This window comes from Neopelma chrysocephalum, unplaced genomic scaffold (genome assembly GCF_003984885.1).
Source record: "Neopelma chrysocephalum unplaced genomic scaffold, ASM398488v2 Primary Assembly neopelma1_78, whole genome shotgun sequence".
In the NCBI taxonomy this organism is placed as follows: domain Eukaryota; kingdom Metazoa; phylum Chordata; class Aves; order Passeriformes; family Pipridae; genus Neopelma; species Neopelma chrysocephalum.
The window spans coordinates 1,432,892-1,458,630 of NW_020897739.1; the positions used below are offsets into that span (position 1 = coordinate 1,432,892).

The 25,739-nt window shown below is 36.4% G+C and overlaps 1 long non-coding RNA gene across 3 annotated transcripts in view; it reads left to right on the top strand.

The window, feature by feature from the left end:
* The window catches only part of LOC113970726, a 54,889-nt gene extending 32,130 nt beyond the window's left edge, over window positions 1–22,759 (top strand). The window contains exons 7-8 of one of the 3 annotated variants that reach the window (XR_003535302.1): window positions 15,092–15,169; window positions 22,478–22,759. This is a non-coding gene — a long non-coding RNA (uncharacterized LOC113970726). Of the gene's footprint in view, window positions 1–15,091; window positions 15,453–18,243; window positions 18,366–22,477 lie in introns of those variants that run through there. The other 2 variants (XR_003535303.1, XR_003535301.1) reach the window with 2 other exon arrangements.
* The last annotated feature ends 2,980 nt before the right edge of the window (window positions 22,760–25,739 follow it).

Here is a 25,739-nt window from a genome sequence, read left to right on the forward strand (position 1 = left end):
AGTCGTGGTTTAACATTCAGAAAAATTAAAAAAAACTACTCTTATTCATCCAAATCATAAAAACAAAGCTAAATTTGGGATATGAAAGAATACTTTTGCTCTGCTTCAGTTCTTTCAGTATTTAAACAAGTTTCAAACGTTTACTCAGAGATAAATTTATAGATTTAAAAACCCCTGTTTTATGGAAAACTACACGTTTCATTAGATGGATTATGGAAAAATATAGCCTTTGATTAGAACATAATCATTAGTGCTGCAGAGGTTCTGTGAAAATAAGCTGTTCCTAGGATTGTTAGGTGTTAACTTACCTTTTTATTAAATCAGTGGTCAGAATGAAAATCTATCTCAAATCATTCATCTCATGGTTCGTTGGCAGTCACAATGTCTTTTATTTGATCTTTAAGCAAGCAGTGAGGATTTAAAGAAATTTCTGTTAGTATGAATGAAAAAATACTCTCTGATTTTTAATTGATAGTAGTTCTTGAAATTTTAAGGACATATTTCTCTTTTACACCATGGTGATTGCCTAGCTACAGCTGTATTTTCTGAGCTTCCAAAGGCATAAAAAGAATGAAAGCCTTACCTATGTCCATAGGCTTTTTTAGATAAATAATTTTAATTTTTTTTTAATATTTGCAATTCACCTAAGCTCCATCAGAAAGCATGAAAAGATGTGGCACTGCCACCTTTGTAACTGTGAGACAATCATTGTTCCCATAATATTTCAGCTAACCTGCAATGCCTGCCCTGAAATAAAGTCCACACAATTGCCTGAGGCCTATGCAAGAGGTCTGGATTTGTCTTTTGTCCTAAATTTTCCAAAATAAATTGAATGAAAGCTCAGTGTTCACTGACATTACAGCCATCAACAGTACATCTTGTCCCAGGCCAGAGTTCAGGGAAGGGTAGGAAAACAAGGAGCCTTTTTCAAGGATTTTTTTAGGACATTTTTGGTTTTACTTGCATCAAAGGTTGCCCTCAAGCCTACAGGAGAGTATTTCATTACTGCCTTGTAACATTTTATGGTTTTTAGAAAATATTGCCTCTATGTTGGACCCAACATTAGGAAAAGTATAATTCCCATTTTTGGTTCTGCATCATTTCATCTTCCTGAGGTAAGGAAATTGGGAGCTTCCTTGCAGCCATTGTGGGTATATTACACAGATTTCCTCCAGGAAAGCAACTGCTGAATTAATTTGTTTTAAAGCAAGCTGAGATTTAATCTCACCCAACTATGACTAATACAAAGATCACAATACAGATAATTTTCTAGATCTGCACTTAGACTTTCTTTCACTTTTGACAACAGAGGGGACCTTGGACAACTCTGCCTGTAATTTCTGCTCTTCAGCCAGGTCCAAGCAAGGAATCCAAATCCAAGAGGAAAGTTCAGGGTAGCATAATGGCCTGTTTCCTTTTGGACTTTCAGGAGATGGAATATTTCAGTCATGGGATACCTAGAACAATCTTAACAGCTTTAAGATTTAAAATTAAAACAGGTACTTTCAGGCATGTTGTTTTTGAAGCTGTAAGCAATAGCATATTATTGTTCACAGGATTTTATTCATTCAAATGCGTTCTAGCAGTAGACTTTAAAAGGATGTGCTGATCAAAATCATGAGGGTTTTAGTCTTGAAATTTGATTCAAATTCATTGAATATTAATGAAAAAAAATACACAAAATCTCAGCATTTAAATAATAAGACTTTCATCTAAAAGTGCTAATCCATATGAATTCTCACACTGTATCTCATGCCAGAAGTTTTGAGCAAAGTAAATCCTCACTAGTCTTGTGCCTTCTTAGTGACTTTTGATAATAAATAAATACCTTTTTTTCTAAAATGGTTTTGTCCAAGAAAAAAAAATGAATGGGTGAAAAATCACCTCTAGGTTTGTGGGTAGAATTTTAGGTTGTTTGTTTGCAGATTTTTATTTTTTGTTTAATTGAAGGGATTCTTGTTTAATCTGAAAATTATCAATTACTCATTTCACTGCAAGAAAATAATTTGCATGTTTTATACTCACCTAAGCCACTGGCACATAGGACAACAAAGGTCCCACAAGTGTACACATTTCACTGACATGCACATGTGCCATTCTTCAAGGGGAAAAATTCATATAGGAACACTTTTCAAATGAAGGGAACTTTTGCTTCTTTAAAATATTAAATCAAAAATAAGCTTAATATTAAAAAAAAAAGAACTACCAAGAAAACCTCAAACTTTTATTATTCTGATGTTTTGAGGATGCTGATTTGTCTCATTTGTTTAGAACAAGAAACAGTTTAGAATGTGATAGTTTTGAGTTTGCTCTACTTCTTAAGAATTCTTCAGAACCCAGAATGGGCAGTGGGGATAAGAAAGGTAGGAGGTGAAGATGACAGGGCAGTATCACCAATTCAATTTAATCTTAAATTCCAAAAAGCTTTTCAAAATCAAATCAAATATAAAGGGGGAAAATTAGCATAAGAATCACCAGCAATAAAAGTAAAGAGAAAGAATAAAGTAATTGCTTTTCGCCAAAGTTTAAAGCAAAGCAATAACAGAGAAAATACTGCAGCTTAGAAAATGATTTGCCATTGGGATGATTCATTTCTAGCCTATAATAGGTTTTATTTCCCTGCTTTGCAGTAATGCATTCATTACATGCCCAATTTTGAGCAAAGTTAGCCACAGAATCCTTTATAAATATACAACAGTCACTCTTCAGCTCATCTTCAATGCTCCAATGCATGACAGCCCAGATGGTAGCAGTGTAGCACGACAATAAAAGGTGCACAATAGTTGTCTAGTACTTTATTATTAGCTGAAAGAACAGGCTAAAATGACAGGAGTTCATTGTATAATTCATTAGTCCAGATTCTGGTCCTTTTGGAGTCGACATTAAATTGCTGTTCAGTGTCAAAAGCAGGTGTTTTTCAAATGCATGCCCCGTGTAAGGATTCATGTTGTACTAGAACCACTAATCTGCTGGAGGCCTTTGTGTTTTGGTGCATGTCCTGTGCTTTCAGTCCAAACATGTCCCGTCAACATACCCAGAGGGATAATGGGAAAGACCATTCCGATGTAGTAATGCTTTTACAACATTCCTGGTGTCACATACACGGTGGGGGAAAGCTGTATCCAGTTCAGCAGGAAGCTGGGCTTGGCTCTAGTTAAACCCATCAGCAATTCACCACATTAAATTCTTACCCATTTAGTGGTACATTAATTTTCAGAAGAGCAAAGATTTTCCAAACCATTTTTCCAAGGGTACAATCCTGAAGAAAGATCCTATTTAACTAATGTAGATACCTATTTCATTCTTAAACTCGAGGATTTTTATGAGTTTTCAAGAGTAAACACATCTAGTATCCTTAAAGTCCATGGATATGGTTTTGATATCCTATAGAAAGGAAGGCCATGGCTTTTAAGTTCAGGTTCCCAGGACAGACAGTCAGCAATCACTCCAAGAAGTTTTCAAAGGCATCTCTGTCTCAATCTGCTGACTATGAAACTTGCACATTTACTTTCATTGCACCATTCTTTAGGGACCTTAAAATTTGGGTGAAATCTGTGTGCATTTGTAACCACATCCAAAACACCACATTTTGGCAGGTGAGTGCATAATGATAACTCAGTTCCAAGAAGCTGTTAGAGAAACTTTTGAAATGAAAGTTTTGTTTCAGGAAGCTTTTAAAGCACCTGCTTTTTTACAGGTTATCAGTTGTATGTTTTATGGGTACCAACCTGTAAATAAGAGGAAAGCAATAATGTGAGGAAACATATAACAATCTGCTTGTCTTGAAACGCCATTGTCAAAACAAAACAGACATATTTTCAACTCTGGGATACAGCAGTGGCAAAAACATAGCACTGCTGAAGTCAATGGCAGAAATGTCCCTGAGTTCAGTAGCACTGAGGTTTCATCCCAGAGCTTCTAATTGTAATGATTTTACATATTCATTTGCTACCCTAAAATGCTACATTAAGAAAGACAAGCATTTAGTTATTCTGACGTGCAGACCAGGAGAGCAGGCCATCTGGCATCCAACAAAATGTTATGATTACTGGAGTCTTGTTTCCAAAATATGACTCGCTGAATTGGTATTTTCATTTCAGCAAAAACAAACAGGTTAAAAGCTTTCTCTTTGAAGTCTATTTTATTTCTGTGCAATACAACAGATGGAAGTGGCGTTCACCCCACTAAGCAGGGGGATTGAGCCTTCCTGTGAAAAGTCTACCGGTTGAAGTTCACAGCTTCATCAAGAACATATTCTAACTTCTGGTATCATTTCTTGAACAACTTAGAGCTCTGTGCATTGTGTTTTGTCTGGGAAACCCTCCAAGTTTCGGAGACCTGCTCTCCACTAATTTAAAGTGGGTGGCATTTGAAAAGTAAAATGTCTTTCTAATAAGAGGCTGCGAAGTCATAGCAAATAAACGCAGTCAACAGTGCACAAAATGACACATCTGTGGCCAAGAACACCTTTGTGGAAAGGCACTGGCTCTTAATTAGTTGCCTGGGAATCTCTGCTGCTATTTGACAAAGTCTTCTTGCTGCAGTTTGGCTACAAAATGGAATTGGTTTTAAGCTCATTTATTGAAATAAAGAAAAAAGAGATGCTATTAACCCCATCAGTTGCAAAAAAGCCACTGAATCACCTGCAGCCATGTTAGGTTCCTGACTCCAGGCATCAAGTCTAAAATGAAATCAGATAACAGAACATAAAGGGCAGTGGAATTAAGTCCAGCTTTGATTCCTTCCTTTAATTCCACTTCAGTTGCAAGTCATATGTATTGAAGGCAATAATTCATTTTTTCTCAGCAGTCAACAAATTCACATAGATAAAATCTGTATCTCCCATAGTTCTAAGCTGTTAAATTCACATGAATAAAATCTGTGTCTCCCATAGTTCTAAGCTGTTAAAAATGACTGGACAAGTTATTAACTGTTAATGGTCTTCCCAGCAGTGGACAGCACTTTACATTCTAATGAGCATGCCGTGAAAAGAGCAAACATGGTACATTTTTGGACTGTGTGCCTAAATTCAAGACACTATGAGAGATGGTTACAATAATATTTTACTCTATATTTTTAGAATAAGTAAATGTACAGAGAAAGAGCAATAAAAAAGGAACAAAACTGAATAATTGTGCTGCATTCTAATAGATGACAATATTGGGTATACAGTTACAAGAGTCATTTTTCTGAGGCATGAAATGCTGAAGATACTAATTTAAGAGGTTAAGCTATAAAAGTTTAAAAGCAGAGTGATATTAAGAAATGGAAAAATAGTCTAACTACTGAAAATACCATTATAGCTATATATATTTGGCTGTAGAATGCTATTGCCAGGAAAGGTATAACCTCTGCACTCAAGTCCAAGAAAACACTTTATATTTAAAGTACCACGGCAACAGAACCAGAAAAAGTCATGCAGTTCTAGGTGAGCTGATAAATACCACTGATTTTTATGCTTATGAGAACTGTAGAATGGGAGTGTGTGTGGGGAACTTAATTTCAGTTTATTGCAATTTCATTTCTCCACCCCTAAACTGGGGATAAAAGTAATGTTTAAACACATTCACAAAGGGCTGTAAATGCAATTTAGGCAACTAAAGGCAGCTCTGCAGTATAGGTGGAAAAACCCACACCTTAGATCAAAGATGCCATAAATACTTTCAGTCTTGTCTAACCCATCGGGACTTTCAGATTTGTGTTACCTGAAGTCAAAATCTGAGAAACTGAAGAAGTATTTTCACCACCTGAGGTTTAAAGAAGGTGGGCTTTGCACTCAGCTTCTCCAACAGTCTATGTATTGATATTAATTTAGGTGGGGAGGACTAATATAATGCAGATTAATGTTTGTTGGTCAAATCGATAAAGATAACATGACTACACTTCACAGGAAATTATTTCTCCAATAAGTATTTAATTTGCATGTGGACAATGATTATTGTTAGTTAATTAAATGCCACATGATTGTTCAAAGTGCACTTATACTGATACTTGTAGAGTAGGTAAGTCATAAACAACACAGTCATGGAAGTATAATTTGAGACACATTTGTTTGGCCTTGCTGGTACTGGAATATTCCTGGACATGGGACACACGTGGGCAGTTATTTTCTGGCTGTAGTACTAATATAGAAGCAGGACTGCTTTCCTTTACAACTAAGAAAGGAATCTGCAGTGTGTGTTTTAAGTTGTTATTGTATTTCCTGATCTAGAATCTAGATCTAGTGACACAGAGTGGGCATCTTATTACTTCATTATCTTGGTAAAACAGAAGCAACTGCTGACAAAAGGCATTTTTCCGTATGCTCTTGATTGTACAGTTGATTTCTTCTTTTCCTTAGGCTCCATTTGTGGCTAGAGAATTTTACATTGACAGCTGGTCTTATCTTGGTTTGGTTTGGTTCCTGATGTTGATCTTTACTGATTCTTCCCTACAGTGTATCCTTGACTTTGAATGAACAGACAGTTTATTGTGGAGGAAGAGGAAGGATGTTAGTAGAGGATAGATAGGAGTGGAATTGGAAGGCTTTATGGCCTTTAAATTCTGTCATAGCAGTTTAATTTCTTATCATAGACTTTATTTATTATCCTGGCATCACCTGTCATCCTGATGAGGGTAATGATTAAAGTGTGGTGTAGAGCATGATACATATGTACTTCCTTTAAACTAAAAATAGGCTCCCTTTAGCTCAGTGGCTTTTTCAGTAGGTTTTTCATTTTTCTTTGACCACTTAAAACTGGTTTCCATTTTAACTTAAGAAATAGTTCAGCAACTGGGAGTACACAAATTCTGCCAGGGATTTGTAAAGGCATTTAGTGACGTGACTTTTGTAGAAAGAATGTGCATCTTCTAAATGGTCTGTGTGTAAAACAGCTATTAATCAAAAACTTCCATAAGTAACTACAGAAACAAAATTGGAGTCACCTGTTTTATTCAGAAGGAGCTGCTTGTAATGATGGAAACTAGAAATATTTTAGCAGAATTGAATACTCTCACAGGGATGAAAGACTGACCGATGCACTAAATGCTGCGAAACTCAGCTGGAAGTTCTTATTTTCACGTTCTGTTACAAACCTGACTGATAAGGAAATCTCAGTTGACTTTTTAGGAAAAGAAAATCATTGTGTTTTTGGTTGTTGTTTTTTTTTCAGGGGCTTATATTGTGCCCCCACTGAAATCTTTGTTTGTCTGGTATGAAGAAAACATTTACATGATTTCTGTTGAAGAACATACATATATGTGTATCTTTCTGGTGGGGTTGGGGTTTTCTCTTTACCAGCACCATTGTGGCAATCCCTGAAAGGAAATTGTAATTAAGTTTTTAATTAATTATTATTACTTCTATAACTATTTGCTCTCTGAACAGTAGCTTATGACAGGCAAAGGCTTTCCATTAGTCATCCCACCCTGCATAATGAGCAGCACTGCTAATAGGACACAACAGACTTCAAAGTTATTCAGTCAGCAGCCTGAATAATGACATTTTACACAAAAATCTAAATAATGAGCATGCAACAAAAGCAATAAGGTGGATTATGGCTTTTTGCTTTTAAGCCACCATGAATGGATAAATGGAAAGGAATTTAATTACATTTTGTAAGTAATACAGTGTGTTCCACAGGTTCCTTAAAAATCAGAATAGGTCAGGGCACTTGGTACTTTAGAAGAATATGAATTTAAATAATAGATATAACTGCTAAGAATCAGCTTTATTGGAATCTGTAACTTTGCATTTGCATTTTTGTGGAAAACATCTGCAAAATATTGCTTATCATAAATTAGAAGGATGTTAAGACTGTATTTGACAAACACCCCAGATTCAGCTTCTAGTACACATTGCTGCAACTTACATTAAAAATGTAATATAATAATATAATATAATAGGCATCAAGCCTGTCAGAATTCATTCAAGGAGCATCTGGGCACTGCTCTTATTCATACTGTTTAAATTTAGGTAGTCTTTTGAAGAGCACAAAGTTGAACTTGATCCTTATGGATCCCTTATTATTTGAGATATTCTATGATAATATAACATAAAATAACAGAAGAGCAACTTGAGAAAGAATGATGTATGACTGAATATAATTTTTTTACTTGTAGAATTATGTTTTTTACTCCTACTACTTAAGAGAGGCAAATTTAAAGGACAATGTTTCAGTTTTATTCAAAATACCATGAAAATCAGTCTCAGAAGTGTTGAAACTAATGGCAGTTTTGTGGTAGGTGTTATTGCAAAATAAGGATTTGCACTGATTGAAAATAGGAACATTTGGAATTTGACTTTGGATGTTTTGGAAGGTGCATGCTGCAGGATCATGCTTTTTTTGGAATATCTCCCATATGTATATGGGAAATAAAAATCATCTCTGCTGCAAAATTCTGAAAATATTCAGGTGGAGCTTTATAGATCAATCAGTAGTTTATGAGACAGCAATTTTATAATCATGTCAGCAATGAAAAGCTTTGCTGCTGCCATCTGCTCTTTAGGCATCTGTACTAACCTTTTACCTGCCTGAAAGAACTAAGGTGCTCTCTAGGAAAAGACATCAGAATTGTATTGAAAAATATTGCTTGGAGCTGCTGGAAAAATGCAATTGTCAAAAAAGCTGAAGCAATAATGGCTACAGGACAACTTAGAATAACTTAGTTATGTCACATTCAAGAGAAGTCCATCACATGAGACCAAGAAAAATCTGTGAAGTAAAAACTAATAACTTATCTACCATGTACTCTAGGAATGATATTTTACTAACTTACTCAGTAGTAAAGCAAAATGTTGGAAATTATCTGCACTCTCAGTAGGAACATTTTTTTATTTCCCATTCTAAATTTCTTATAAAATCCTATTATGCTTTATGAGACCCAAGAAAATGGAATTCTGTATGAAAAATAGCTTGTGGCAGAACCAGAAAAACATATGTTTTCAGATTTGTGCATTGATCTTGGCACCAACACCAACACCTTGCAGACACATTTCTAGTAAATGTTTTACACGTCACTGATTTCACTAAGTCTCATTAAAAAATGTAAGACATAAATTATATCTAGTTATCACAACTAGATGTATAATTTTCTTCCAGATTTTTGAAGTTAATTCTTTAAAAAGAAAAAATTCTTTTAAAACATCCAAACTCTGACGTATTTCAACTTTAAATGCAAACCATGAAATTTTTTCTATCCCCAGTTAGGTGAGAAGCAATTCAACCAAAATCAATAAATACATTTCAGTTGTAAGAAACCTGTGCAAGAAGAGACTGGGATTAGGATTTCCAAGTTTATCTGTTAAAAAGGGATTACTACAAAGAGCAGAAAACTTATTGAGCTTCAGAAACTTTTTGCTGCTTATAAATATCTGAAGGTTTAAGTACCACTTCTCACAAAACTCATTGCTTCTACTGATGAAATGTATTTTTAGCTCAGAAACAGATCTTCTCATACTATGAGGTAACTCTAAACTGAACCAAGCCTTAAAGGAATGATCCTATCATGTTTAATTGTTCAGTAACAACATTAATCACGATTAACTCATTTAATATTAATTTGGTTGTCATAAAATGCTCTAAATTAATTAGCTTGACCTTAATTTTGAAGGATATCCCGTAAGTGCCCAGTGTAAAAGCTTGGCTTAGAGCAGAAGGCAGGTTGGGAACGTGATTCCTGAGTACCAAGTTCAGCCTTTCAAAATTTCCTTCCTACTCTTAGACAGTAACTCTGCTGGGTAAATGCAACATTGCCCTGGTTTGCTGGTTGTGTATGAATGATGGAGACTGTTACGTTCAAAAGAAACAGGTTTGGGGTATCTTCTTAATTTCTGTAATGTTTGATATAGTTGAAACTTCTCTACTCTTCTGGCAATAATAATGCTTGTGCATCAGCACAGAAATGTTTAATTAAGAATTCCTGATATGCAAGCATATGCCTTAGCAACAAGTTCAAACATTAAAAAAGGAAAGGGTATTTAAACTACATTTCTTCAAAAGGGGCCACACCACACAAAGAAGGAGAGAAAGAGAATTTCCTGCAAAGACAGGGATTTCATTTGTCCTACGACCAGGACCTCACGCCTTCAAAATGATCATAACATTGCTATGTAAGCTCTAAGCAGGTGAGAAAAAGATTGTGCACAACACTTCCTGTGCTGTGCCTTCCTTCTATTATTCTAATATATCTGTCTCTTACTGAGAGAGTGAGTTTGAAAATGCTGTTACTGAACTCTGAAAATGGTCTGCAAGGCACGAAGCCCCTAATCCATATTTGTGTTGAGGGAACCCTGTCACCAGGGCATGCACAGCCCTTCCATACACACAAACCACCTCAGCATAGGGATTGACTTCCAGGGGCTCCTTAGGGAAGCCTTGAGCTCCACCACACATGATCTTTTATTAAATCCAGCATAAAAAAATCAGGGAGAAGGCAGGGCAGGGGTGCTGCTGTGTGTTGAGGACACAATTTGAGATGCCACCACTCTGTAGTCAGCTACTAAGACTGCCGACATTTTCATTTAAAGTAAATATTTCTGGTGGGCTTATCATTTACTGCTGTTAAACACGGCTCCAAAACACCTTTTATACCTGCAGATTATTTTGCAGTGCAGGATAAAAACGCTATTTACATTCTGTAATTGCAAGATATACAATTTTTTTTCTTCCTGGGAATGAACCTCTGTACCATCTGTATACTCTCATGATGGATCTCATGGATTTTGTAAAGCTCATTTTCCAGGGCCACTTTATGGCACAGAATTCACTAATAATATGCATTTACATTTAAACCTCTGGGATCCTGAGCTACCTCTTAATTTATTTCAGTGCTTTCTTTCACTTTTTAGTTCAGAATCAACAACTTATTGATTGACGCCTTTGTACTTGAAAGAGTTTGGAGTATTAAAGTGTTTCTCCTTCTGTTTAATCTCAGACAGTAACATCTGTATTTATGGTCAGAGTTCAAGAGAAAGTAAAAGATTCCATCTCAGCTGGGAGAGATCTACCCAGATGCTTCTCACAACTTGTAGTCATCTCTGAACTCTCTAAAGCAGATCATCTGATCATTTTAACATCCCAATTCCATTAATTTTACCATTGCAAATATGGAAAAACTGAGGTGTGGAAATAAATGATAGATAAGTCCTTTAAAGTAAATATTTTAGAACATTTTTACTCACCTTCTCAATCCCACATCAACAACTACATTAAACAAGTAAAGCTGTTTTACAGGACTCAGAATTCTAGCAGGATTATCATTATAGCAGGCTTTTAATTTCTTTTGTTCTGTATTTTTTAATTGAACTTTTCAATAAATATCAATGATCTTGCTAAACAAGGCTTTTAATGCAGAGGTCACTGACTCATTCTAAACTGAGAGAAACAGATGGATACTTTAAAATCAATAGTTTTAATGCCAATATTTGATACAAAGTAGCTGATGTATTTTATTCTTTTCATACACTAGATTATGCATTCTCCTTACACTGGCACTTCTGATATATTTTCTGAGAATCAATTTTTGTCTTATGTAAATGGTTCTCTGGAGGATTTCACAACTAGAGGCAGCAGAAATCAAACATAAAACCTACCCTTAGGACAAAAATATTGTCTATTGTTTGCACAAAAAAACAAGCAAAATAAACTGCTGTTTGAGTCTGTCCAGAAAAATGTCCTGCTGTTTTGTTAAAAGTAGGACTTACACCTCATGGAATTAGAAAAGACAAGCAGCTCAGGTGATAGAGAGTCGATAAATCACTCATGTTCTTTACCAAAGGAGCCTGCAGGTACACTACATACATTTTAAAATTAAGAAGCAGTAGAAAGGGGGGAAAAAAACCCTTATGCTGTGAGGATCATTTGGTAACAAGTATAGATGCATCTCAAAACCACTTGAAAACAAGACATTTCCCTGCTGCCAAGAGACAGAATTTTGAGCACAGTTGAAACAGTTAAAGCACAACAGCAATTATTCCTGGTCATTCATTACCAAGTTCTGTCCAGAAATAATAATTGCACTGATCCCAGTGACCACGTGAGATGAGCAGAGAACATTCAGGAGCTAATAATTCTGTTTAGGTTTGTTCCTGATTGCTTTTGGTCTGCAGAGGATACAACTGAATTAAGTAATTTCTAGCTTTTTTCCTCTTACCCAGGTAGGTCAATTTGTATAAATTCACCTCAGAGGTTCCCATAGCATATCACTGATTATAAACTCGAGTTACACTGATGTAACTAATAAAATTTACTCACCACCTTCCAAGAAAGAGGGATTTGAGAGATCCGTGGTAGAAGGTACCTTTGTTCTCTACATAAGGCTTCAAAGAATGCAGCAAAGAAAATTAAATTACTTGACATTATATAGGGCTCATTGCATTACAAGGCTCATTATATTTTGTCAAAATCCAGGTTTCATTTCTTGGCATGTCTTCAGCCTTTATCAGTACAGAGATTCTGCTTCAGTTCTGTTCATCATCACTGCAACCCAGATTTTTTTACTGTCACCACATGTGCCACCGTGTTCCTGCTTTACACCTTCCCTTCTGTGGAACCTTCTCATTTCCATTCAGCACTTCAGCTTTCTGCCTTCAGAAAACCTCCCTCTTTCATCTTACCAATGCAAACTGCTGCAATTCTTTAATTTAGCTGCTTCCAGGTGATTTTGACCACCATCTCCAGGCCCAAGACCAGGTCTGTTCTTGTGCCCCCATGTATAGACATGACCTGAAACCACCTCCTGGGAGGTTTGGCTTCAGCACCGGGACTGTAATTTAAAACTGTGTTATCAGAGCCTTCCAACATTTCCTCACATTTAGGTGTTCTCAATATTTCTCTCTCTTTTTTTTTTTCAAGGCAATGCGTTTTCCAAGTTAAAAACCAGCTGAGATTTCCCTGATTTTCCCTGCAATCATTTTTGTTAAAATGCCACAAAAAGGGGGCAAGACTATTCTGTGCTTCCAAGAAACTTTAAATTTATGTGCAAGAAAGTGACAAAATACCTGTTTCATTTTTTCTATTTTTTAATACTTAAAATATTTTTTCTGTTTCTGCTGCTGTGCTTACCCCCTAATATGAAAAATGTGCAGAATTCATGACTTGCTGCCGTTATAGAAAGAAAATACAGCAGTAGTTTATTTTATTCTTCCAAATTAAATATTCTGGCCATTTTTCCTTGGTGATCTTTTCCCCTTTTCTGTACCCCTTTGTTGGCTATTATTAACCTACATCTAAATTTTAATTTTTAATTAAAAAAATCCATAAATCAAAATTAAGAGACATCGTAATTACTAATTGACATTTCTTCATTCTTTACCATGGTGCTATCCCTTTTGGAACAGTTTCATTATTTATTTTTTTCTCTTTCTTAATTAAAGGCCCTTTTTTATTAGAAGTCTCTTTTGGGAGTAAACATTGATTATTCCACATCCTAAGATCTGGCTGCAAGACCTGAAAATGTGTATTCTATGCTTACAGTAAAGGTTGGAATTATTCCTTGCCATGGCACTGATATGAAGTTTGCTTTAAAACATGAAAGATCCTCTTAGACTCATGAGAAATGGTATTAAAATTTATTGTTAGGTATTGCTGATTGTGATTGAAAATCACTTCATTAAATTACAGTACAGAGAGATGAAGGACATCTTGCAGCAATGAAAATGGTTGCAAATTTAATTAAAACATTAAATTATTGTTGGAATAAAGGTCATAATCATAAAATGTAATTGAAGGAAGTACATTAGCATGTACCCTAAGGTATCCTTTCTATTTCAAAATACATATTACATATTTGACATTTAAGGAGGAAATAGGTACCATTTTATCTGGATGGATGAACGACGAGGGTGAGAATTGTTATCCATAATACAGTTTAAGAGCCCAATTTTTCAAAAAATCATTTGCTCCTTGCATAGGTGTAACATACTATTTGTGTGCCTCTGACTGAGGGAATTCACATTATTTATGGAAGAGCCTGGACCTGCACAGAGCAGAGGACATTGGATCATATACTAAGGCTTTATGGAAAAGGTGTAACTTATGCCCCAGCCTTCCAAGGGTATCCTTGTCAGACTCTGGTTGTGTTTATGCCACTGTGTGCCATTTATCACGGCACTTCTCTGCCTTGCAACAGATTAGGGAGGAAAAAAAATGCACGAGGATAGAAAGTAGAAGCTGCAAGAACATCTCTCCATGAAACTGGTGCTGAAAGCACATTGGTAATGCTGCCACAGCAGGGCTGTCACCTCATGTCCTGAGAATTTCTTGTTCCAAACAGCAAATACCCCAGAAATTAATAAACCTTAATGATTTCTCCTAAATACTCAGCAGTAGCCTTTGAATTCAGATCAAGTCTTGTCAAATATTCTGCATCTCCTTCACTTTCTGCATTTACTGATATCTTTTTGAAAAGGGAGAGGGTATTTTTTTAAATAGCTCAGATGGGAAAATCGGAGTGAGCACATGTAGAAAATTTGTATATTTCTACATAAATAATTTTGTAATATATATTTGGAAAGAAAGCTAGGATTGCCAAGCTGGAATTCAGCAGTGGTTATGCTGATAAATCCATGCTGCAGACTGAAATGCTCTATTGCAGCAAGTCATTTTACACTGTGGAAACAAAATAAGGACCATGCACAGGTTTCCAATAACAAATTAATTCTTAAGATTCTTAAATAGCAGTAGAAATCTCCTAAATTTACTTCAGTGATCATCATCTTTCGTTGCTGTTTCTTCAGATATTATTTCAGTTGCCATATTCCTTCTCATACTGACCTGTTGCATCAAAGCCAAAAACCTGTGAATTTTCAAAGTTTAAATCTACTTCTGTTATTTTTCCCATTTTTTTTCTCTTTTTTTCCCCCTCTTCTGCTTTGCCTTTTCCTTGTTTTCCAATGTTTTCTTCTATTCAAATGTATTCCTTTATTAGCAAAAACATTCAATTAAAAAAAATCAAAGAAGAACAGCCAGGATTTGGTGAAGATATCAGATATTGCCTTAGAATTACGACATAACTTTTATTTCCCAAACACAGGATCTCAAGATCCATACTGCTATTTTTCTGTTCCGTTGTAGTGAGGCTTTCTCTGAATCCCTCATTATTTCCTTTACAGAGAATTACATGTGACACAGTGAGATACAGATTTCAACACTGTTTGGCTCTGCACTGGGATCTCCAGGAAACCTGGGGTGTAAGTGAATTCTAGAATTTGGCTGTTTAGCAAATGTCAGTTTTAAGCAAACCCTTCAATGAGTCAGTAGTAACCCTCCTAATAATGTCCCAGCCATTATCTAAGCAGGGAGTTCTGATCTGTTGTCTTAATTACTGGCCTAAATTAATCCACATATTTTGTGAAAAGAAGTGCTGAGGATGGAGACCATCATAGGATATTTGTGCAGTTATATCCTCCAGTGCTGTGTTTTCTACAGCTCATGTTTTTACTTTATCTCTGCTCCCTTAAATGAGCCATTAAAAAAAGAAGGAAAAGAAATTTCAAAGGAAGTCATCATGAATTATTTATTACCGGTTTTTCTGCTTTAAAAGCTGAAAGAACTAGATTAATTGCATTATATTTTTTTGCTATTTGAGACATCAGAAAGGAATATAATAGGAAAATTAATATTTGACACTTGTGCCCATTAATGAAATTGGGAGGGCTACACAGTTTCCTGACGAGGCATTTCTGAAGACTTCTGCAGTTCCAGCCCAAGCCATGACACTGCAACAATGAAAGAAGTAATGGAAAAATATACACAGATCAAATGAAAAAGGGGTACAAAGCAGGAACATTCAGACCAGGGGAGACTGTGGGTGACTACAACAATTTCAGAGAACAAGAAGAAAATGAAAGTGCATGAGAGGAAGTTATAGATACTGAAAAAGAAAAAAATTAAACTTGGAATCAGGACTGAGGCATTGTCTACATTTCTCTTGCTCAAATAGAAGAATTTCTATATGATATATGGTTGGGGTTTTTTTCCTTCTGCTTCCCAACACCCTAAAACTGTTCATTATCACTGCATCAGATAAGACAGAGAGGTTTTCTAGAGCAGATGAGACCTGGAACTTGAAGCGAAAAATGTGTAATTTTGTTTGCTCGTTCGTTTGCCAATTACTGACAAAATCTAAATGTAGTGTATTGCTAAGTGAGAGAAGGTTGTCTTTAATTACAGCAGCCAAAGTTACTTTTCTGTTATAAGCTGTTTGGTTTTATACCTTTTCAGTCTATTGTCTCTGAATCAATCAGTATAAAAGCAGGCTTGTGGAAATTGGAATTATCTCAGGGGAAGTGCAGAAACAAATTAACAAAACTGAGGGACATTTAACATCTAGAGATTAGCAAAATGAGAATTCAAAATTCCTATCACTTGCTTTAGCATAGAAACAAAAGTCTTATCCTAGAAACAGTTTAGGAAAAAACATGAAGCTTGATGAGTCTCCTAATAAGTTTATTTTTGATCCCTCTTGTGTGGTTCTTATCTATGGTAGTTTGCTATTCTACTAGAAAAAATATGCAGTTTAAGAGTTTTCTATTTTGAATTATTGGCATCATTCTGTTCTATTTGAGTCGGATAAATGGATAACAGAACACAACCAGTTGTCAAACCCAGCTGGTTCTTATGACATTAGGCCAACTTCTCCAATTCAAAATGCACATCACCCTTAATTATGGAACACATAACTTCCACTTCACTCGTGTGAGTTGGAGGCACAAAACTGGTGCCAGCTCCTTTTTTTTGAATCAGGAAAGCTGAAAGGCATGAAGAAAAATGACAAAAAGTAAGAGAGGCAAAGGCTGGCAAAACAGAAAGACAGCTGAACTTCTCCTTGTTGTCTGTAAGTACTTCTAAAGCTGCTCAGAACTGACAGCAAATGAGCTGGTAGGGAAGGAAAACATACCTAAGGAAAAGGAGAAATGTGGGAGCAGCCAGGGAAAGGGAGCCAGTGCTGCTGTTTCAGTGTGGGCTGAGTGAATTGCCAGGTTACATTTTAGAACCCTTGCAAGGCTGCAGTGAAGCGTTTAATGGAACACAGAGAGTTCGGAGTGCTGGCAAAGAAAAAATCAGAATACCTTGAAGAGCAATGTCATTATCTCAAAATTTACAGTGATTAAAATTTTGCCAAGCTTTTTATTTTCCCTTTTTCATCAGTGTTTTTTTCCCTTCTAACTGATCATTCGTTTTCAATCTGCTGTTAAACAGCTTTATCAAACGAAGGCTGTGTGCTGTGTAATGAGAATGTATCCAGTAAAAATGCTTTCAATTACATTTTAAAACTGCAAAATATCAAATTACTGCTGTATGAGGATACTCCATTGAAAACTGTAAGATTACCAGAGAGGTCATTATGTTTCTCTACTACATGACTTTGTAGTATAATAGCACAGTGTCACCTTAAATATGATTCATTGAAAATGTTACAGTGAACAAACCAATTTTTCATTTCTAGGGCCTTGCAATCAATGAAACAGTTCATACAAAGCAAGAAACAGTGTAAACTTTTATTTCTTTATTTCGATCACTACTAGAACTTTTCGGTGATAAAATAGAAAATAATTCAAAGAAATGTGATCTAGTTTTCACTATATCTGTGATTTATTTAATTCCTATATTCTCCTCATTGCAGTTATATCCAGAAGTGCTAGTTTCTTTCATCTTTTGATTCTTATTCACTAGCAAACATTGGGCTGGTAGAGAACTGCTGGAGTTGCAGGAGACTCAAGTTTAGCTCCTTATTTTATCATTCCCATGCTGCCTTTGAGAAATCAGTGTTGTAATGTACTTAAGTTCCATTTGCAAAAGACATTCAGATACCCAGAAAGCAGAGAAGCCTTAGTGCTGAATCACTTGGTTTTAGATATCCTGCCCAAATGTCTCTGTAGTCAAGTCCCCAACTGATGGACTCAGTTAATGTGACAGGGTACAATAGGTACATCTAAATAAACAATTCCGTACTTTGCAATGGTTCTTTTTAGGTGTTAAATCACTTCCTTTTATAGTTTGGAGTCATGCTGTGTGCACTAGAACGTGCCATGGGTTTGGAGTAGGTACCACAGAGCCTGATTACTCCGGCATCACACACAGATGGAGGGAATCTCACCTTTCAAGCATCAGCTTAATGCAGTTTTCAAGAGCGTATTTTAATTTTTACACGTTTTTTGTGGTATCACAGAACACTATATTCCTGCTGACAGATGGAATGGGTGGTTTACCAGAATTAAATTAACTTTTAAGAGTAAATCTGTTTCCCCTCTGTCCTTTACAGATTCTGCATAGGAACAATATGCCTCTTTCAGGATGTGTACGGCCAAAACATCAGATAGCAGGGCCTCTGATATCTGGACTGCTTACACACCTTAAAAACGGTATTTCTGTAGCATTTACTCTTCTAGACTGCAGTAAAAACAACACAATATTAAATGCCAAACAATTTTTACTTCTCTAGTGCTTGACTTGTATTATAAATTAAGGATTGTAACATAATGATTTGCTTTTTGTTGTTCATTGAGCAGCTCAGCTTTCAGCTGTGATAACACAAACATCTGTTCTTTTTCTGGCAGCGTGGGTCCAGAGGAATTTACAGTATGAGAATTGCATATTAATTGTTACCAGCATTCCTTCTAACACAAGGGGTTTCTTGATGATATGGGGTGTGATAGAAGAGAACCACAAAGTAACGGGAGAAATGGGGTTGGCTCTCTGGAGGTCACGTTGTCAAAGCAGATCAGATTGTTCACAGCCTTGTGTGGTCCAAGTGATTATCAAATGTGCAGGAGCTGGGCTAAAACTGAAGAGGAATAAATGTCAGTCCCCCTCAGACCATGGATCCCTATCCAATCAACCCATTAATATGCTTACAGGAGAATAAGGCAGGACTTCAAATGTTCCATGCTCCTTAACAAACAAACAGACAAACAAACAAACAAGTGTTTCTGTAGCTCCAACTATTGATTGCAAACACTGGGAGAATCTTCATAAATACATGAAGGGAGATACAAACTGAAAACAGGGACTAATGAAAATGTTGTAAGCCAGTATGCCAAAGCAGCAGGAAATACTGCATGTGCAAAGATATTTATGATTAGAACTATGAACTAAGTAAAAATGTGTGTGATTGCTCTGACCTTCAACTCATTACACTCTCAATTATCTTTTTATTCCTCAATGCAAAATAAATATGTTTTAATTATATTTATGCACAAGTGCATCTGAAGTTTGGATAAACAGTCATGAATAAATTAAAAGCCCAGTGAAAACCAGACTTCATAAGAAAAGCACTGACAAAAGAGTTTATTGTAGCTCAGAGAGTAGCTCTGAGCTCTGTAGCTCTGATTGTACCATCATCCCACCTAGCATAAGTTTTAAATTGTATTTGATTATAATAATGATAACTTTTTACAGAAAGCAATCATTTGACTGGCAATTGCATGGAAGAGTGAATGGGAACCTAGCAACGTGGCAATTCCTGTTATTATAGAGGAACCCTTGCAAAAAGGATATTCTGTTTGAAAACCTTGCATTTAGTATTTGATACAAGCTGTAATTCAATTCAGTGCAAGAGTCGTTAAGTCCTCTTCATCTGCTGTCAAGAGAGGAGTTGGGGGGTGTGCATGCACCTCATGGATCCAAAACATCACTTCTGAAGGATTTAATGAGAGTTTTGGGAGGTTATTTCTTAAATGAACCTGAATTTGACACTTTTATGCCATCCCCTCCCTTTGTAGGGTCTGTTGCATCCTGGGGCAATCCTAGCAAGGAAACATGGACAGGGAAAGAGAAACAGCAGAGCTGATTTGCTGCCAACAGGGAATTTTACAGCGTGTGAAAGGATGGATCTATGGTACATAATTCCAGACATTATAAATCCAATTTTATAAGGGTTCCTAACTTAGATTTCAGCTGCTTACCTTGTCTCTAATATCCCAGAGAGGTAAATACTAGTGCTGCCACTACAAATACTACAACAGCACCCGCTGCTACTACTTATATGATAGTTTAAATCCAGAATTTCTATTTACTTTTCATACTGTTTGGACTATTAAACATAAAGATAACAGGCTGCTTACAAATCATAGCAGATACCCTGTAACTGCATTGGGTTTTCAACACTTTTATCTTAGAAGACTGAATAGTCCAGTGCAGGGCATCTGGGACAACACTACAACTAAATCCCAGCACATCTGTTTTTTCAAGGCCAACACTTCCCATCTACCCTTTTTTCTTTAATGGTTAGAAACATGAAAATGTAAAAATATCCTATTTACAACTACGTACTGAGAATCCCACATTATATCACTCTTTTGCTGTGATCTGATTAGGGGGTAGAATGTAAACTAAGAGTATTTATTTGACTTTAAAGTCCTGTGGATTTTTTTATGAGGCACCAAGAGATCTGCAGGTCAAGGCAGTAAATGAAAATGTGTCTAAAATTTTTCAGGATTCACTTCAACTGGGCCTAGAGATATCAAACACCACCATCTCAGCCTGTAAAATAAAGGTCAAATTGTCTTATATAAAAAAAATCTCCAGAATATAGAATTTCAGCACAGAAATATCAGTAAATAAGTATGTCATATTTATAGATACATTTATATTTATTCATTGATCAGATTTTCAGTGGAGTCCAGAAAAAGTAGACACTTGCTATGATTAGAAGCAATTATAACATCACTTTTAGGTTAAATGTTTCTGTACAACTGTCAGTAAGAAATTTACTCAGTTATTTTTATGCAAGTTATTTTTATATACATGGCCATGGATTATTCAACACACACAGAGAAACAGAGAAATTGAGCACTTACTTATCAGATTGTACAGCACTGCAGAAAATCAGGGGGAGCAGCAGGAGCTTAATTCAAATTCTTTAAAAGTACGTTAATTCTAAACAAAATCATTCACCTCTTCCCATTAATATAATATTCCTTTTCTCCTCCTGAGCTTGACAGAGTCCACCATGATAAAAGAGGTTTTTCTAGTATAGAGACCTACTTTTTAGTGCAATTAACAGGCCCAAGAATTATCTAACCAAGCTACAAAAATCAATAAGTAATAAAGAAAATGTTTTGTCCCACTAACACTTCCTTTTCAAATGCAGTTCATGTTTAAGAACTTTTTTACAACTGGTGTGTGCCATTAAACAGTTATTCAGGCTGACAAAACCAAGAAGCTTCCTCATAGTCATAGGGCTAAAGTTGTGCAGCCAGGGTGTCATATAAGAAAGTAAAACTAGGTCTGCATAACATTATATGACTATAAAATAGAACTAGTAAAATATGTTTTCTAATTTTCTAATAGTTTCTGCTATTCTGGTCCTGAGGATGATGTTAGCATCAAAAAAGTATATACTTTTTTTTTAGCAAAATTAAAATTAAAAACATAAAAAGAGGCCAGTACTACCCAGCTGGGATAAACCAGAGCAGGAGGTAGAGGAAGATGAAAGTGTGACCTTGTCCCTCCTGCCTTTTGAGAGTGAATCCCTACATTTTATGGGAGCTGAGAGCTGCTGCAAATCACCCACCTGTGCTGAGGGTTGTAGGGACACACACCCTGCCTTCCATGATGCTTTCCATCAGCTTTGCTTCCTGACTCCTCTGGAAACTGTCCTGCTGGTTTTTTGGGAGGCCTTAAGTGAAATTTTCCCAGAACCAAACAGAGATTTTGCTTTTGAGGAAATTGGGTTACTGCAGAAAAATATGCAGGAAAAGGGGAGCAAGGAGACAGATGTTGTGTGGCAGCAAAGGCACTCTCTGATACAAAGCACTTGCAATTTGTCTGTTATATTCAGTGTCTGAGTTCTCACTGCCTCTGAATTACCATTAAAAGTCACTTTTATTAAGTCTTCTCAAAAACACGACAGCAAATGGTTCCACACTTACATTTAGCTTAATAAACAAAATGTTAATCAGTGTAAAATAAATGCTCTTGGTGACTTGCACCGTTCTTTTGTACTTGATAACAAACCAGAGGTCCCGAGTCTAAACCCATATTTCACCATGAACTGCTTCTTAAACAGTGGCCTGCAGGCAGACATTACTGTGCTTGTCTAGTGATAATAAGGTTTGATGGTCATCTGTTTAACTGTACTTTCTATTTCAAAGGAATTGGGATAAGAGTTTAGGGCAAACACACATGTCCATTAATTGCAAACAAATCTCTGTGTTAGGCCTTTGGTTTTGCTGTGTCAGCAGTGTGCATTATCTTTATGAACTGGGCCTTCATTTTTGGCACATGCAGCAGGCCTTGACGGCTTCCTCACTATCCCTGACCACCCGAGCCCTTGGTGTAAATTATCTCTGTCTCTCCTCTTCAAATTTGTCCATTCTCAAATGCCTTTTTCGTACCATTATAATATTTTCAAGCCGTTTTATGAATCATTGTCATTTAAGCACTGTTCTCCCTTCCCTCCAGAGGAAGTGGGAGCTTCCTATTGATTAACTGTGTAGGCTGGAAAATTGCTCTTCTGTCCTCTCTGTGCTAATAACCTAAATTGCTTTCTGCAGGATATCATGCTGGAAGCACAGCTTCAGCAGCCACTGTCTATCTTTTGGATGAGACCACTCAAGAATTTTAAATTAGGCTGCTTTTCTCACTCTGACCTCGCCCTGGCACGGTGCTGCCAAATGCCTTTGGGGAGGTCTGCCTGGAAGCCTTAAATCCCTTCCAGATTTCCATTCATTTTGCAAATCGTGTTCATAATTGGGAAACAAAACCAAAGCAATGAAAACAACATTGAAGCTTGAAGGGGGGTTTGTGAGGCACCACTTGGCAACAGCAGCAGGTGGAACCCTCATAAGGACAGACATTGGACTTTGTACATTGAGCCAAGTCCTGATCCTCACTCTGAGGGTATTGATATTCATTGGACATGAGAGTCATGGTATTTAAGCCGATGTTCTCCACTTTTGATTGTGTCATTGTGAGTCTGATCAGTTCCTGAAGGTGCCTTGTCCTTACTATCAGGGTATTTAAAATCTATATATGACTCTATTCTTCCAGTCTTTTAAAATTAACATCTTCAAAGGACGTTTCTGCCAAGGTTTGACAAAAGAAAAAAAAAAAGGAACATACGTCTCACAAATTTACCATCCACAGAATCTTTCCACCCATTACCCAGAGAAGTGGGCATTCTGGTCATGGCCTTAAACATCAGTAAAATCACCCTTAAAGTTACAGCTTTGAGTCTTTTAAAGCTCCTAAGAAATTAATTCATATTATTTTATTTTTATTCTCAGATCAAAATGTGACTCATAGCCATTGATACTCTCCATGCAATATTCCAGGTCAGGCAGGATTCTAGGCTAAACCAAAAAAAAAAAAAGATGAGTTAGATAAATTAGAGGAATAAACTTAAAGTAGAAACCATTCATATTAAAAGGAAAAACATCTAGAAGCTTTGTCTTTCCCACATCCTTTAGACCAGTACAACTACAGTCAAGCAACTTTGGAGGAACTGCTAAACCTATAATTTGAACAATTTAGGATATGAGCTCTCTTTTCTTGTTCTATTCCCATTATTACAACAGCCTCTGTCATTTTACTTGTGAGATACTAAAATGAATTACACACCTGCAGAACTCTTCAAACGTGGATTCTGCCTTGCTCAACAGTGCTTGGTATATCTAATACATAAATATGTTATAAGCTGGTTTTAACAAGTAACAAGTAACAAGTAATTCTTTACATAAGTATTTAAGTGGAAAGATAGGAGTTCAGAATTGTAACATTCTGTATCTTTGTTCACATGTGAATTCAGCAACAGTATTCAAATGCATAAGGATGTGCCACTTGAATAAGAGTTATAAAATTAAGGTTAACCTTTCTCTTCCTTGTGCATTTTATTAACTAACAATTTATCTTTCACAAATTTCCCTTCCAAAAACCGTTATGCAAAAGCTACTGGAGTCCCCTTTTAATACATTTATGTCCACAGCAAAGTCCAGTGCTTTAGGATGGTGTAATTAATGTTATTGGGAAACCTAATAATCAGGTGGATTATTGAATTGTTTATAATCCTGTCTTGTGTTTTTATGACTATGGAGATGTGTCTATCTGTGTCATACAAGATTTATTACCAAGAGTATTCCAAAGTTCCAGCTGGTGAATAATTTACTCTCCTGAGCACACAAAAACTAGAGGAAATAACAAAGAGTGTGTCAGCTCACTCAATATATTTTTTCCTGGTTGTGTCTCGCTGATGGAAAATTTTAAAGGAAGATTCTACCTTCTGAATAAATCCAGTAAGGACTGGTCAGAGGTGTGGTTTAGGTCATGTTAAGGCAATGTAAGTGAGGTTTATATAAAAAGCGAAAAATGCATAAATATTTTATCTTTGACTAGAAGTAACTACTATCATAACATTAGGCTTAACCAGCAACAAAGGTAAGAGCAATATCTTCAAATAATCAGCTCAGAAAAGTGCTGTTTTGCATGACACCAAGATGAATTTCTCCCTCAGATGGGGCAGACAGTCAGCTGCCTTTGGATGAGCAAGCTACAGACATTGTGCTACTGATGGAACTGGGCATCTACTCCAGCTTCTGCCTTTCCTCAGGCATCAAACAAGTCAAAACACTGGGGTAAGTCTTGCTTAGATATCAAATACTCTTGTACACGATAGAGCAGGCAGCTCCCCGGTATGATTCCCCTCTCTTATTCCCTTCCTGCCCACACAGAAAGAAACAGCGTAAGTTTGTAATAATTTATTTTATTTGATGTATGCAAGAGGTTCTTGATTTTCTATACAACTCCATGCAGTTTAAAACTCTGTGTCCTACTTGAGCCTGCAAATACCTGCTGTTCAGACATGCTCAGGAGTGCTGGGAGACCATGGGCTCCAGAGCTTTCTGCTGTACACTGTGAAATCTCTCACCACACTGCCCAGGACATACATTTGCTCACTTTGTGAGCCAAAGATCATGAGTAATGAACCAAACATAAGGTAGTTCTTTCCTTGTTACCTTTTCCTTGTCACCATGACAAGCATGAGCCCTCACGTGCCATTTCTTTCCACGCGAAAACTATCCCAAGCTTAACCTGCTGCAATATGACCAGTTTACTGATTGATCACCGCATGCTGAGTTTAAAAGCAGTCAGGCCTTCATAAGGGATTCAGTAAGGATATTGTGTTAGGAGGATGCAAGATGAACATAAAACCTGAGCTCTCTGGTCTAAGATCAGATGTTGGCAAACGCAGCTCCCGAAGGTGCTGCCTGTCTCCTGAGGTGGCACTTCAAATAGGAATGCATTGAAAATGAAATGCACAGAGGCTTCCCAAAAAATAAATCAAACTTAAATTTCAGATCCTCTTGCACTTGGTGCTTTTTTTTGAGAAATGAAACCTGCAGTGACGTACTTCTACCTGCAGCTGAAAATACATCCGATTTGTCATAAAATCATTAATAAATACCAAGCACCATGTGCTCTGCCTGGATAAAACTGAGCTGCTGTCACGTGAATCCATAAGATGGATTTTCACTGGCCTGGCTTCAAAAACATTTGGAAATGCTTTTTTCTTCTCTCCTTTCAAGCTCCCTTCTCTTGCAGCTTTATGTTTGTTGCTGGTGAGCCGCGCAGACCCGAAAGCCGATTAAACACCGTGAGTCAGAGCGTTCCTTTCAGGATTCCTTAGCCAAGAATCAACAATGGAGAAAATCATTTGCATGGGTTTCTAGCCTATGAAACATCAGTTTGTCCCTTAGAATTCTGAAACACAAAGAGAGGATTTTAATCCACCTGCAAGGTCCTGTCCTTTGAGCTTGTTTA